The following is a 15,276-nucleotide window of genomic DNA, read 5'->3' on the forward strand; positions in this document are numbered from 1 at the left end:
TGCATCCCCTCTCTGCTGAGAGTTTTCCTTTAACTTAATAAATTCTACTGCACTCACTCTTCAGTGTCCATGTGCCTAATTCTTCCTATTCATGAGAAAATAACTTGGACCTAGCTGAGCTAAGGAACAGAAAGACTGTATCATACATGTAGGTGACAAAATACAATATTTCTTCTACGTGTAGTTTATCTTACTAAGAATATTACTAAGGAGAGTGTCCTACAGCTCCATCCAAGTTGTTGCAAATGACAGTCTTTCCTTCTTTCTTAAAGTTGCATAGTATCCCATTGTGTGTATCTACCACAACATCTTTATTCATTCATCCATTGATGGATACTAACATTTCTTCCATATCTTGTCTATTGCGAATAATGCAGAAATGAACATGGAGATGTCTTCGACATTTCTATTTCAGTTTTTCTGCATATATACTCAGAAGTCAAATTCCTAGATTATATGGTAATTCAGATTCTCTCTCTTGGTAATCTAAGCATGAGCTATAGAAGAACTTAAAGAGCTGATAATAGGAGCTGAAAATATGCACAGAAAGGGAGGTTATGAAATATCAGTATCATAGTGGGCCACAAGTAAAAACATGATTATGCGTATGTTAAAATGAAACCAAAACTGAAATCGATAAGAGATGTTTTTATAATAGAGAGTGAAGCAAATGATTGTGGTAGAAGCAGAAATGAGGAACAGTATATTCCTCAGTGTAGGAAATGGAAGCTCTCATACTGATGAACACTAAAGCTTCTTAGATTTTCTTGGAGCCTCAACTACTTTCTAGTGTCTACGATCTCTGGTTTATTTCTATACAATACTCTTGTCCTCATTCTCATGTGCAATATAACCACGGTTTTACTATTCTACTATTCAAGATAACCTGGGTCTGTTTCTAGTCACCAAAATAATCTAGCACCTTTCCTCAACAAGACCATAAGCGGCTCAAGTGTCCAATTCTTTGCATGCACCACAACATTTGAGGTTTAAGCACCAGAGATTCTTGACGTGTTCATCTAACGGTTCTAGAAACTAGAAAAGAGATGATGCTCCAATCTAGAGATTAGAGAAGTGGTGAGTGTACCTACACCATTTCATACTGTTATCAAGTATTAAAACATTGCTCTTGACATACACACAACAAATTGGAGTTTATTTAAAGCACAAATTGTGACAGGCCATAACTTCTTTAGCTGATTATCACAAAACCACCATACTCTGAGACCTTCTAAAACATCCCTGTGGTGAGTCAACAGAAGTCTATAAATCTAGTTAAGATGCTTGGATTTGTTCTCCCTCAGAAGACAGTAACACAAGACAAGCTGCAGCCTGAGGTCATCATGCATTTGATTCATGACATTTTTCTTGTTAGGTTGTATCTGCTAGGAGTGAATAGTCTGAGAATTTCTTACACAAACGTAATGAAAAATATAAAGTGTTCATACTAGGAAAGGAATGGAAATGATGAATAGAAAAAGAATTTCTACTCTAAGCTTGTGATGTCAAAATGTTGATAATAAAAAATAATTTATATGATGTTTTCTGTTATTTGGCTTAAACATAAATATTTTATCTTCAATATTACTTCAAAATATAACACTAGTGCCAGTGAAGCTGGATTCTTTATATATTCAAGTCTATTTTACCTTAATACATAAATATTTTATTTATTAAAACACTGTTTTGTTATTAATCACAAGTGAAAGCTCCTGAATATAGTCATAAGATTTGTTTGCTTTTTCAGTATTCCACGTGTGTAAGAATAAATTTACATAGACTCTTTGTAGTTTCAAAGTAAAAAACATTTTCTAATGAATATCACATTTTATTAATTTTTAGTTCAATATTCAGGATTGATTTTTAGTTTTCAAAGCAATTAGTGGGTTTTTTTCTTATTATTACAATCCACTAATAATAGAACCCATCTGTTTCTTAAATAAGGTTATGGAGGAAATCAACCATCTTTACCTCAAGTATATTAAGACAAAAATACAATGATTTAATATATACTTATAAAGGTGAATTAATAAAAATTTTCAGCTGGTCCAACGAATTGTTTTAATAGTGATAGTTTGATTATAACATGTTTTTTTTCTCCGAGGACATGGTCTTTACCTCAGACCTTGAAATTGAGAGAATTTACTATGAATTAAGAACACTGGTCATGAGGAATGCAGAAATAGTATTGATTGAATTGTTATGCGGTAAACATTTTTATAGGCTTTCTCACAATCTATACAGAGAATTTCCAAAATAATATTGTGACATCTTTCCTTGGGAAAAAAAAGAAATTGAGTCAACTTAATATCTTTACATTTAGATGTTAGCTTTTGATACTACTAGAGGAAAGTAAAGATAAATCCATACTGCTCCACCAAAAAAAAAGTATCAGTTAAGAATATTACTAAGTCTAGACTGCATAAGTAAGATAAAACAGTCAAGCCAATAATAGATCCCTTCTTCTTTAAGAAAACAATTATTCAGTAAAAGGTTTCACTTCTCACATAACTCTGAGGGAGATGCATTCTCTTTCAGATTCGTAACACCAAGGGAGCAAGGAGCCTAAATGTAGGAGCCTAGTTGTGAATTGAGACTAGAGCTGTCAGGACACTCCTCCTATTTAGATGAAACTCTAAGCCCATACAAGCCAAGCCATTTGGTCTTATTTATTTATTTATTTAGAGACGGAGTCTAGCTCTGTCGCCCAGGCTGGAGTGCAGTGGCGAGATCGCGGCTCACTGCAAACTCTATCTCCCAGGTTCAAATCATTCTCCTACCTCAGCCTCCCGAGTAGCTGGGACTACAGGCACCTGCCACCACGCCAGGCTAATTTTTTTGTATTTTTAGTAGAGACGGGGTTTCACCATGTTAGCCAGGATGGTCTCGATCTCCTGACCTCGTGATCTGCCCACATCAGCCTCCCGAAGTGCTGGGATTACAGATGTGAGCCACTGCACCCGGCCACCATTTGGTCTTCTAATGTTTAGCCCTAGAGCAGGAGCAAGCCCTATATTCATGATCTCAAGAAATATCAATCATATACAAGCCACTCCTATCTGGAGGACAAGCAGACCATGAGGCTATTCTGCTTTTAATAAAGGATGAGAATTGTGTTGAATGAAACAAAGGATTAGTGCAAGTCATTCTCTTCAGAGCATTCAATAAACCTTTCTCCTGCCTTTTAAAAATTAATCCATTTAAGTGAGATAGACTTGATTAAAATAAGATCTTTCCCAGAATTCTTAAATCTTGCATCTAATTTCAGGGACTCCATATACTAACAACTTCTGAAACATTACTTACAACTACCTAATATTGATAGTAGCAGGAGACAGAAAAATCCCTATGCAGATGGGGCAGGTCCCCAGTGAAACCACACCTTTTGTCATCATGCATTTGATTCATGACATTTTTCTTGTTAGGTTATATTTGCTAGGAGTGAATAGTCTGAGAATTTCTTACACAAATGTAATGAAAAATATAAAGTGTTCATACTAGGAAAGGAATGAAAATGATGAATAGAAAAAGAATTTCTACTCTTAAGTTTGTGATGTCAAAACGTTTATAATAAAAAATAATTTATATGATGTTTTCTGTTATTTGGCTTCTACAGATTTAAATAAATAAATAAATTTATTTATTTAGAGGCGGAGTCTCGCTCTGTCGCCCAGGCTGGAGTGCAGTGGCGAGATCTCGCCTCACTGCAAACTCTGTCTCCCAGGATCACGCCATTCTCCTGCCTCTCCCGAGTAGCTGGGACTACGGGCACCTGCCACCACGCCCGGCTAATTTTTTTTGTATTTTTAGTAGAGACAGGGTTTCACCATGTTAGCCAGGATGGTCTCGATCTCCTGACCTCGTGATGATCTGCCCACCTCAGCCTCCCAAAGTGCTGGGATTACAGATGGATTATTTATTTATTTATTTATTTATTTAGAGGCAGAGTCTCGCTCTGTTGCCCAGGCTGGAGTGCAGTGGCCAGATCTCAGACAGTTTAAAGCCTGTAGAATATTTTTCATTACATTGTGTAAGAAATTCTCAGGCTTTAAACTATCAAGGACAGTTTAAAGCCTGTAGCCTGGCTACAAGTCTCAGATAAATCTATGGACTGGATTGAGAACCTCTCTTCCCATTTGGCGTGCTTTCCTCTGATTGATCCCTACACTTCACCTATTTTGCATACACCTTTCCTTCCCTAATTGGTTTTTTAACATTACCATGCCCATGTTTGAGTGGTGCGTTTTTTTGTTTTGGTTTTTGATTTTTTTTTTTGTATACTCACAAACCAATCACCACGCACTCACCCATTCTGAGCCCATAAACGCCCCAGATCCAGCCACACTGAGAGAGGGACTGCCTGACTTTGGGTGGGGAGGACTAACCATCTTCAGGTGCAGGACTACTGCTTCGAGTCCCCTCTCCACTGACAGCTGTTCCATTGCTCAATAAAACACTTCTCCACCCTTCTCACCCTTCAGTTGTCAGTGTAACCTCATTCCTTTTGGAGGCAGGACAAGAACTTGGAACCCACCAAACGTGATTACAAAAAAGTCTGTAACACTGTGACCCTCTGCCCTCTGCTGGCACGGGGTAGCTGCCCCATGTGACAGGAAGCAGTGGTGGTGCTGGAGCAGCCCTGGAGCCACAGGCCAGAGTGGGGCAGTGGGACTGAACGAACTGTAACAGAGGTGGCCTGGGAAACACCCAGCCCAGCTGCAGGCTGAGCATGGGATCCAGGCCAGGGCACAAGCCAGCACAGCCTGCAGAGCCAAGTGGGTGGGGTACCACCAGCAGCAAGTCAAGGGCTGCACAGGGCTTGGATAGGGATATCGCGGGCCACAGAGGTCTCCAGCTGGTGAAGTGGCACCAAAAATATCCTGCATCAATATGGTAAGTACACTGATAAAAAAAAAATTGAAATAATTTGCCCAAGATGATACTCAGGAAATGGCAAGAAAGAGGATTGGAACTCTCAGCAGCCTAATTCCAAAGTTCTTGCTCTAACCCCTTGCTGAGTTTTAGTACCACAGCATTAACTATAATTATGTGGTGACGATGTGGAGAGGGAAGACATTTCTCACCTTCTCCTGCAATTTCAATAAGTTATTTGAATTCTTTGTGGATCCTCCTCTTGACTTCAAAGTATTGGGGTTGATTTGTTTGTTTTACACCTGTGTGCACATGCAAACACACACAAACGTGTGTGTGTGTTTCTGTGTGAGTATTAAAAATACATGCCATTTATTGAAACTATTCAATATGGACACATTCTCTCAGCATTACTTTGAGTTGAGAGCAATTGAGGAGTAGATACAAAGAAAATCTGTCTGTCCTCCCCTCTCTATCAGAAAAAGCAAGAGTATTCTTAATCACTGGAGACAGTTCTAAACTCATCAGACTAGAGAAAGCACCGCTGGAATCTATGTAGCAAACCTTGCTAAAATAACCTTCTTTCATTGGTTTCTATCATATTCTTGCCTTCTCACAGCTGCTGTCCCTAAAAACTGGAAGCACTTTTCTTTCCCTTGTAATTCCAGTACAAATGTATTTTTCCTTCCTCAAGACACTTCATATTCCCCAAGTCCTAACCCCCTCTTTGGGTTACTCATCCACTGAGTACCCCCAGTTGCATAATGCCCGCTAATAAGCTTCTTATTAGCTTTTTTGTTTGTTTTTCTCGTGTTAATTTGCCTTTTTCTGTCTAATTTTCGGAAAAGTGCTTCCAGGTTTTAGGGACAGCAGCTGTGAGAAGGCAAGTATATGGTAGTCAATGAACCCAAGATGAGTAGAGGAAAAACTCCTCAACACTTACACTTCTTTTGGAAGTCCTCTTGAGTCTTAAACAGAAGAGAGGGCTCATATGCATGAGCAAAGAATTTTTTTAATCTTAGAATAAGGATTTTAAAAAAATAAACATTTCCACTTTCAAATAAACATCCCTCTAAAAACCTTCAAAGTATTAAATCATGGATACATTAGTTATTGCATAGGATAAAAAAGGTGAACCCTTTATGATTAATCATTCATCACAATATTAAAAAATGAGATGCTATAAATATGCTCACAAGGTTATACATTATAATACTACATACTGAATGCTTTTCCAGAGAAAAGAAAGAAAAGTAAAGCATTAAGCAATAAAAAAAGAAAACTGTAAGAGGAGATATGGGAGTATTAATAATAACCAAAGATACATCAATCTTTTAGAAGTCTTGGATAATGGAATTTTATAGTAAATCTCTATCTATATCTAATAAACAACCTTGGTTTTCAATTTAAAACCCTATGTTTATGCCAACAGAACTGACAAGTCCTACCAAGATTAAAAGAAAATTATTTGTCATTGAAGACCTCTCAACTTGCTAAGGAAACAGAAATATTAAAGATAACTTACTAAAAGGTATATTCAAAAATGCCATCTATTTAACAATATTGCATTTGGATAAGAAAAAAATTACAAACTTTGAGATCTTCAAAAATAAAAAAAAGAAAAAATCATTTCTTTTGATTCACTTAAAGCTACTACCTGCCATTCTGCTTTCAGAGTTTCAACAAAGGCATAGGCTGAGTGTTCTGGCTTACACCTATAATCCCAACATTCTGGAAGGCCAAGGCAGGGAGATCACTTGAGTCCAGGAGTTTGAGACCAGTCTGGGCAACATGGCAAGACTCTGTCTTTACGAGAAATTAAAACTTACCCAGATGTCGTGGTGCACACCTGTAGTCCCAGCTACTTGGGAGGCTGAGGTGGGAGGATTTATTTAACCTAGAAGGTTGAGGCTGCAGTGATCCATGATTGTACCTCCGCACTCAGCCTGGGTGAGACTCTGCCTCAAAATAAATAAATAAATAAATAAACAAAAACATAAACCAAATACATAAATAACATCATCAATATCTGCACACAGTAAAACAGTTTTATTATTTAATTATAAATTCAAAAACAGGAATTAAATATTCTAGTACCTTCTAACACTGAAGAATGTAAGGCTCTAAGAGCCTGGTACCTACGCAGAAAACGGAAAATGGCTGTCAGAAACAAACCCCAGGAACACTCAACAGAGACTACACTGAAAGTACTAGAAATGTACATGAACACAGAACTATCCCCAAGAAAACTGTATAAAATCAATTAAGAAAAACAATAAAATCTAGCTGGGCTTATAGCAAAATCAGCAGTAATTATTAATCCAGCTTGCTCTTTGGCCCACTTTCTTATAGCTAGTAGCTGTTTATTATGTACCCCTTGTCACAATATATTGTGTTTTTTGTTTGTTTGTTTTATAGGTAAAATCTAAAACAAATAAAATAATAAAATTTCTCTTTAAATTTTTCCCTTTATATTTTGCATATTAATAAAAGCTACTTGTCTGAAGGGTCCAGCAATGAACTGACTCACGGAAGAATGCAATATCCACATTCTGATGATTTTATCCCCCTTACCTCGACCAATCAACAACCCCAACTTTCCAGCCCGTCACCTTCCACAATCCTCTTAAAGATCCTTGAGCAGCACCCCTTAAGGAGACAGATTTGAGGCTTGAGGATTCCTCCCATCTCATTGCTTGGTAGCCTTGCAGTTATTATACTCTTTCTCTGCTGCAATCTCCACTGTCTCAGGATATTGATATGTTTCTGCACAGCGGGCATACAAACCTGACAGTTTTGTAACGAATATATAATCTGAACCTCTAGCCTATGAAGAAACACTTTTCTTAGCCATCCTACAAAGTCCAGAGTGTGATGCTTTAATATTAATTTAGACGATAAGCTGGCAATCTTGTAAGCATATAACATCTATTGACTTCCTATTATGAATGAGGCTCAATGCACAGCTCTGAGGATTCAGAGATAAATATGTAATGAATATTGCCTTATAAGAGGAGATAATCTAGTTGGAAAACAAACTCATGGCAAAGACAATGTTGAAATCATAATGCAAAAGATGCTATAGCCATCATAATTACTGATAATGGAAAATGGTATCATTGTAATTGAAACATTTATTACATGTTTACAATGTGCAAGGCACATGTAATGTCAAAGCAATTTACAAGTATTCACTCACTGACTCCTCTATGAGACAAGTACTATTATTATAAATACCTTATTTTGCTGATAAGGAATGGGAGGTTGAGGAAGTTAAGGATATCCAAAAAATAAAGGACAGACTATATGATCAAACCCAGCCTGAGGCCTGGACTATCAAACATGCTGTTGTTCTGCCAATGAGTAAGATGTCTATGGAAGCCTAGGGCAATGGAAGGGGAGAAAAAAAAATATCCAGTTCCTTTTCTCAGGTCTCATAAGTTCTTAGCTGGGATACCTCTGTAATGAAAGACAGATTAATGAAAGGGAAAGGTTTACAAATTTATTAATGGGCTTATGGACATGGAAGTCATACTACAAGGTATGAGGCTCAAAGGAGGGGTCAAATAACTGAAGCTTTCGTTATACCCTCAGGTTACAGAAAGAATAGAGGCTTGGAGGTCCTGCGGACAGGGAAAGGTGGTATCACAGGTTATGGGAAAGTAAAGGGAAGAAAGTGTGTCAAGCAAAGGCTGTCTTGTTATGTACATGAAAATATTTCAGGTAATCTGAGAGCTGCCCTCAAAAAGAATAGATGGTAGCTTTTGGTAAAGGCTTCTCTGTCAGACCTTTAAAAGTGTGAGACTTTGAGTCTCTTTTTTCTGTGAGTTAACCTTTCCTAGATCCAAGGGGGACCTCAGAGAAAACCTGTTTTCATCTGTTGTTTACTTCATTTCACTAACATAGATTTCCTCTACAGATGCAAATTTCCCACAAAACAGGCAGCTTTTCAGGGCTATGTTTATGTTTTGCGGTCCCTCTGAATAGCCATATTAAAACATGCCAAAGAAGTATATTTTGGGGTAAAATATTCTGGTTTTCTTCACAAGGGTACTTAGAATCAACTGGGGTATGGGAAAGGTTTTCTGGGAAGAGGGTATTCCGGGAAGTAGGAACAGGGAGCAAGAGTGTGGAGGTATGAAGTAGTCTGAGGTATCTGTCTCATTAATACAGCGTGAACTATGAGTTAGCTGGTGAGTTGAGTGAGGTTGGGGGCCTAGATGGATCAGGGGTGGTTTGGATGTTTTACCTTTTTCTTGTAGGCTACAGAGAGCCTATAACAAAATTTCTAATAGGGGAGTAAATAATATATTTGCATTAAGAGAGATCTGCTCAGTAACTATGTTTGAGCAGCATGGGGAACAGTTTTAAGTAGGCAAGACTGGAAGTGTCAGAGGTTTTGAACCAGAGCAACTCCATCTTCAATAGGTGCTAGGTAAAATAAGGCTCAAACTACTGGTTGCATTCCCAGATGGTTAAGACATTCTAAGTTGCAGGATGATGGCACAAGATACAGGTCATAAAGACCTTGCTGATAAAACAGGTTGTAGTAAAGAAGCTGCCTAAAACCCACCAGAACCAAGATGGTAACCAGAGTGAGCTCTGGTCATCCTCACTAATACACTCCCACCAGCACCATGACAGTTTATAAATGTCATGGCAATGCCAGGAAGTTACCCTCTATGATCTAAAAAGGGGAGGAATGAATAATCCACCCATTATTTACCATATAATAAAGAAATAACCATAAAAATGGGCAACCAGAGGCTGTGTCTATGGAATAGCCATTCTTTTATTCCTTTACTTTTCTAATAAACTTGCTTTCACTTTACTCTATGGACTCACCCTGAATTATTTATTATGCAAGATCCAAGAACCCTCCCTTAGGGTCTGCATCCAGACCCCTTTCCAGTCACAGAAGGATAAGATGAGAGCTGAATAGGTCCAACAGCAGAAGACAGTGTTGTTAACTTTGGATTGTATAGCCTAACACAATGTAAGTGCTAAGGATATGTTAAACTTTCACACTTCTCCTTCAAATAGCCCAGCCCTTAAGTGATATGCCATTAGTCTAAATATCATGCATTTCCTCCCCCACCCCTCAATCAATATAACATAAATCTAGCATAGGGATTAGATAATTCTTTCAAATAAGCAAAAGATATAGATACGTATTTTATCATATTTCCAGACCACAGAGAAAAGAAGAAAATTCAGATGCCCAACACCCCAGTCCATTTTCTCAATGCTGGTGCCTGCCTCCTCAGCAAGTAACAAAACTCCCAAACTCACGGGCATTAGGATGCTGGGGAAATGACTAACACAAAAGGGAGCTGGAAAATTAAAGTGCTAGATAAATATTAATACAAATGATTACATAAAATTCTGCATATTAAATATTTATATTTACCATCTGTTTGATCATTCAAGTTGTTGCTTACAAGATTGGCAGAAAAATGAAAAAACTAATTATTTAATCAGTATGTGAACACCATAACAGAGGCCTTGGAATTAAAAATACAAAAATGCTGCAGTCAGAGAGAATCCCTTTATTTTTGAAATTCTAAAACTACTTACATGTTAATAGCATCTCCGGACTCTATTAAAGGTCAAATAAAACTTGTGAAGAAAAGCTCTCTTTTATACATATATTTGTTTCCTTTTATTTATGACAGCAAAGTTTTCATTAGCAACACAAGAATGCATTCTCAAGAATGGATTCCTTTCACATAGTCTTGTTTTTTAAAGCATCAGCCTTAAGTAACTAAATATAATTGTTTAACTTTTTTATATGACACAATAAAAATCATCTAAGCTATTAACTTTTAGAAATATAATTTGACCTAAGTACTGACTGGTTTCTCATTACTTTAAAAGTGTATTTTGGCCAAAAAGGTGATTACCACAATTGCATTATTTTAGATAGTTCTATGGTCTGAATGTTGGTGTTTCCACAAATTCATAGGATGCAACCTAAAACCCAACGCAATAGAACTAAGAGGTGGGGCATTTGGGATGAGATTAAGTTATGAGGGCTCCACTCTCATAAATTTTGGTACCCCAATAAAAGAGGCTCGAGGGATCTCCCTTGCCCCTTCCACCATGTGAAGTCATACTTAGAAGGCACCATCTTATGAGGCAGGCAGCAAACCCTCATCAGACACGAAATCTGCTAAAACCTTGATCTTAGACTTTCCTGCCTCTAGAAGTGTGAGCAGTAATTTTCTGTTCCTTATAAATTACATAGTCTAAGGTATTTTCTTATATAGTAGCTCAAGTGGACTAAGATAGATTTTCTAATGTATATCTATCTTTATTGTTTATCTTAAATTATTATTCCTGTTTTATATATATAACTCCTTCCACTAAGATTCTTTAATATTTTTTGTCACTGGATGATAACATGCCAAATAAAATGTGTGCTAGTTTAACGTTTTCACATGGTTAACAAAACAGGTTATGTTTAATGCTTGACACCAAAGTATCCACATGTTAATAATTCCCTAGATATATCAGGTTTCTGTAATAAAACATCCAATTGATGGGTTATGATTTTTATTTTTTATTTATATTATTATTCTGTGTCACACCTACAACATGTTCACTAGCTCCAAATCAAGGACAGAATAGCCTCAGTGAATAATTATTGATAAATATACTGAATCTGATTTCAGTGAAGCACTGGGTAAAATATTCCTGTCTTCTTTCTGTGTGTTTATTACTCTTTACTGAAATACAACCTGTCAAAACCTAGAAGCAGCAGTAGAAAAACAATAGGAATCTCCTCCTCTCTGGGCAGGGCATCTCTGGAAAATAGGCAGCAGCCCCAGTCAGGGGCTTATAGATAAAACTCCCATTTCCCTGGGAAAGAGCACCTGGGGGAAGGCACAGGTGTGAGCACAGCTTCAGCAGACTTAACTGTTCCTGCCTGCTGACTCTGAAGAGAGAAGCAGATCTCCTGGCACAGTGCTTGAGCTCTGCTAAGGGACAGACTGCCTGCTCAAGTGGGTTCCTGATCCCTGTGCCTCCTGATGGGGAGACACCACCCAGCGGGGATTGACAGACACCTCATACAGGAGAGTTTCAGCTGGCAACTGGCGGGTGCCCTGCTGGGACGAAGCTTCCAGAGGAAGGAGCAGGCAGCAATTTTTGCTGTTCTGCAGCCTCCGCTGGTGATACCCAGGCAAATAGGGTCTGGAGTGGACCTCGAGCAAATACCAGCAGACCTGCAGAAAAGGGGCCTATTAGAAGGAAAACTAATAAACAGAAAGCAATAGCATCAACATCAACAAAAAGGATGACCATGCAAAAACCACATCTGAAGGTCACCAACATCAAAGACCAAAGGTAGACAAATCCATGAAGATGAGGAAAAACCAGCAAAAAAAAAAAAAGCTGAAAATTCCAAAAAACAGAATGCCTCTTCTCCTCCAAAGGATCACAACTCCTCGCCAGCAAGTGAACAAAACTGGACAGAATGAGTTTGACGAATTAACAGAAGTAGGCTTCAGAAGGTGGGTAATAACAAACTCCTCCAAGCTAAAGGAGTAAATTCTAACATAAGGCAAGGAAGCTAAGAACCTTGATAAAAGGTTATGGGAAGTGCTAACCAGAATAACCAGTTTAGAGAACACAAATGACCTGATGGAGCTGAAAAACATAGCATGAGAACTTCATGAACAAGTATCAATAGCTGATTCTATCAAGCAGAAGAAAGGATATCAGAGAGCGAAGATAAATTTAATGAAATAAAGCATGAAGACAAAATTAGGGAAAAAAGAATGAAAAGGAATGAACAAAGCCTCCAAGAAATATGGGACTATGTGAAGAAATCAAACCTATATTTGATTGGTGTACCTGAAAGTGACAGAGAGAATGGGAAGACACAGACTGGCAAATTGGATAAAGAGTCAAGATCCATCAGTGTGCTGTATTCAGGAGACCCATCTCATGTGCAAAGACACACATGGGTTCAAAATAAAGGGATAGAGGAATAATTACCAAACAAATGGAAAGCACAAAAAAGCAGGGGTTGCAATCCTAGTCTCTGATAAAACAGACTTTAAACCAACAGAGATCGAAAGAGACAAAGAAGGACATTACATAATGGTAAAGGGATCAATGAAATAAGAAAAGCTAGCTATCCTAAATATATCTGCACCCAGTACAGGAGCACCCAGATTCATAAAGCAAGTTCTTAGAGACCTACAAAGAGACTTAGACTCCCACACAACAGTAATGGGAGACTTTAACACCCCACTGTCAATATTAGACAGATCAATGAGATAGAAAATTAATAAGGATATTCAGGACTTGAACTCAAGTCTGGACTGAGCAGACCTAATAGACATCTCCAGAACTCTCCACCCCAAATCAACAGAATATACATTCTTCTCAGCACCACATCACACTTATTCTAAAATTGACCACATAATTGGAAGTAAAACACTCCTCAGCAAATGCAAAAGAACAGAAATCGTAACAAACAGTCTCGCAGACCATACTACAATCAAATTAGAACTCAGGATTAAGAAACTCACTCAAAACCACACAACTACATGGAAATTGAACAACCTACTCCTGAATGACTACTGGCTAAATAACGAAAAGCAGGCAGAAACAAAGATGTTCTTTGAAACCAATGAGAACAAAGACACAATGTACCAGAATCTCTGAGACATTTTATGAGGCTGGCATCATCCTGATACCAAAACCTGGCAGAGACACAACAAAAAAGGAAAATTTCAGGACAATATCCTGGATGAACATCAATGCGAAAATCCTCAATAAAAATACTGGCAAACCGAATCCAGCAGCACATCAAAAGTCTTATCCACCAGGATCAAGTAGGCTTCATTCCTGGGATGCAAGGCTGGTTCAACGTATGTAAATCAATAAACATAATGCATCACATAAACAGAATCAATGACAAAAACCACATGATTACCTCAATAGATGCAGAAAAAGCCTTTGACAAAATTCAACAGCCCTTCATGCTAAAAACTCTCAATAAATTAGGCATTGATGGAATGTATCTCAAAATAATAAGAGCTGTTTATGCAAAACCCACAGCCAATATCATACTGAATGGGCAAAAACTGGAAGCATTCCCTTTGAAAAATGGCACAAGAGAAGGCTGCCATCTCTCACCATTCCTGTTCAACATAGTAGTTCTGGCCAGGGCAGTCAGGCAAGAGAAAGAAATAAAGGGTATTCAAATAGGAAGACAGGAAGTCAAACTGTCTCTGTTTGTAGATGTCATGATTGTATATTTAGAAAACCCCATCGTGGCTTGATGCTGTGGCTCACGCCTGTAATCCCAGCACTCTGGGAGGCCGACATGGGCAGATCATGAGGTCAGGAGATTGACACCATCCTGAATAAATGGTGAAACCCCATCTCTACTAAAAATACAAAAAATTAGCCAGGCATGGTAGCAAGTGCCAGTAGTCCCAGCTACTCCAGAGGCTGAGACAGGAGAATGGCATGAACCCAAGAGGAGGAGCTTGCAGTGAGCCGAGACTGCACCACTGCACTCTAGCCTGGGCGACAGAGCAAGACTCCATCTCAAAAAAAAAAAAAGAAGAAGAAGAAAACTCCATCGTCTCAGCCCGAAATCTCCTTAAGCTGATAAGCAACTTCAGCAAGTCTCAGGATACAAAATCAATGTGCAAAAATCACCAAAAACAAACAGAGAGCCAAATCATGAGTGAAATCCCATTCACAATTGCTACAAAGAGAATAAAATACCTAGGAATACAACTTACAAGGGATGTTGAGGACCTCTTCAAGGAGAACTACAAACCACTGCTCAAGGAAATAAGAGATGACATAAACAAATGGAAAAAACATTCCATGCTTATGGATAGGAAGAATCAGTATCGTGAAAATGGCCATACTGCCCAAGGTAATTTACAGATTCAATGCTATTCCCATCAAGCTACCATTGACTTTCTTCACAGAATTAGAAAAAACTACTTTAAATTTCATATGAAACCAAAAAAGAGCCCATGTAGCCAAGACAATCCTAAGGAAAAAGAACCAAGCTGGAGACATCATGCTACCTGACTTCAAACTACACTACAAGCCTACAGTAACCAAAACAGCTTGTTACTGGTTCCAAAACAGATATATAGACCAATGGAACAGAACAGAGGCCTCAAAAAAAACACCACGCATCCACAACCATCTGATCTTTGACAAACCTGACAAAAACAAGCAATGGGAAAGGATTCCCTATTTAATAAATGGTGTTGGGAAAACTGGCTAGCCATATGCAGAAAACAAACTGAACCCCTTCCTTATACCTTATACAAAAATTAACTCAAGATAGATTAAAGATTTCAATGTAAGACCTAAAACCATAAAAAACCTAGAAGAAAACCTAGGCAATACCATTCAGGA

The 15,276-nt window shown here is 38.0% G+C and overlaps 1 long non-coding RNA gene across 1 annotated transcript in view; it reads right to left on the reverse strand.

The window, feature by feature from the left end:
* Window positions 1-15,276, reverse strand: part of LOC126951200 (uncharacterized) — a 66,221-nt gene that overhangs the window by 34,542 nt on the left and 16,403 nt on the right. The window contains exons 2-3 of the long non-coding RNA XR_007724384.1: window positions 6,970-7,010; window positions 6,702-6,830 (exon numbers count right to left, since the gene is read on the reverse strand). This is a non-coding gene — a long non-coding RNA (uncharacterized LOC126951200). The remainder of the gene's footprint in view (window positions 1-6,701; window positions 6,831-6,969; window positions 7,011-15,276) is intronic.

The sequence above is a fragment of the Macaca thibetana genome, chromosome 3, assembly GCF_024542745.1.
Source record: "Macaca thibetana thibetana isolate TM-01 chromosome 3, ASM2454274v1, whole genome shotgun sequence".
Lineage (NCBI taxonomy): Eukaryota > Metazoa > Chordata > Mammalia > Primates > Cercopithecidae > Macaca > Macaca thibetana.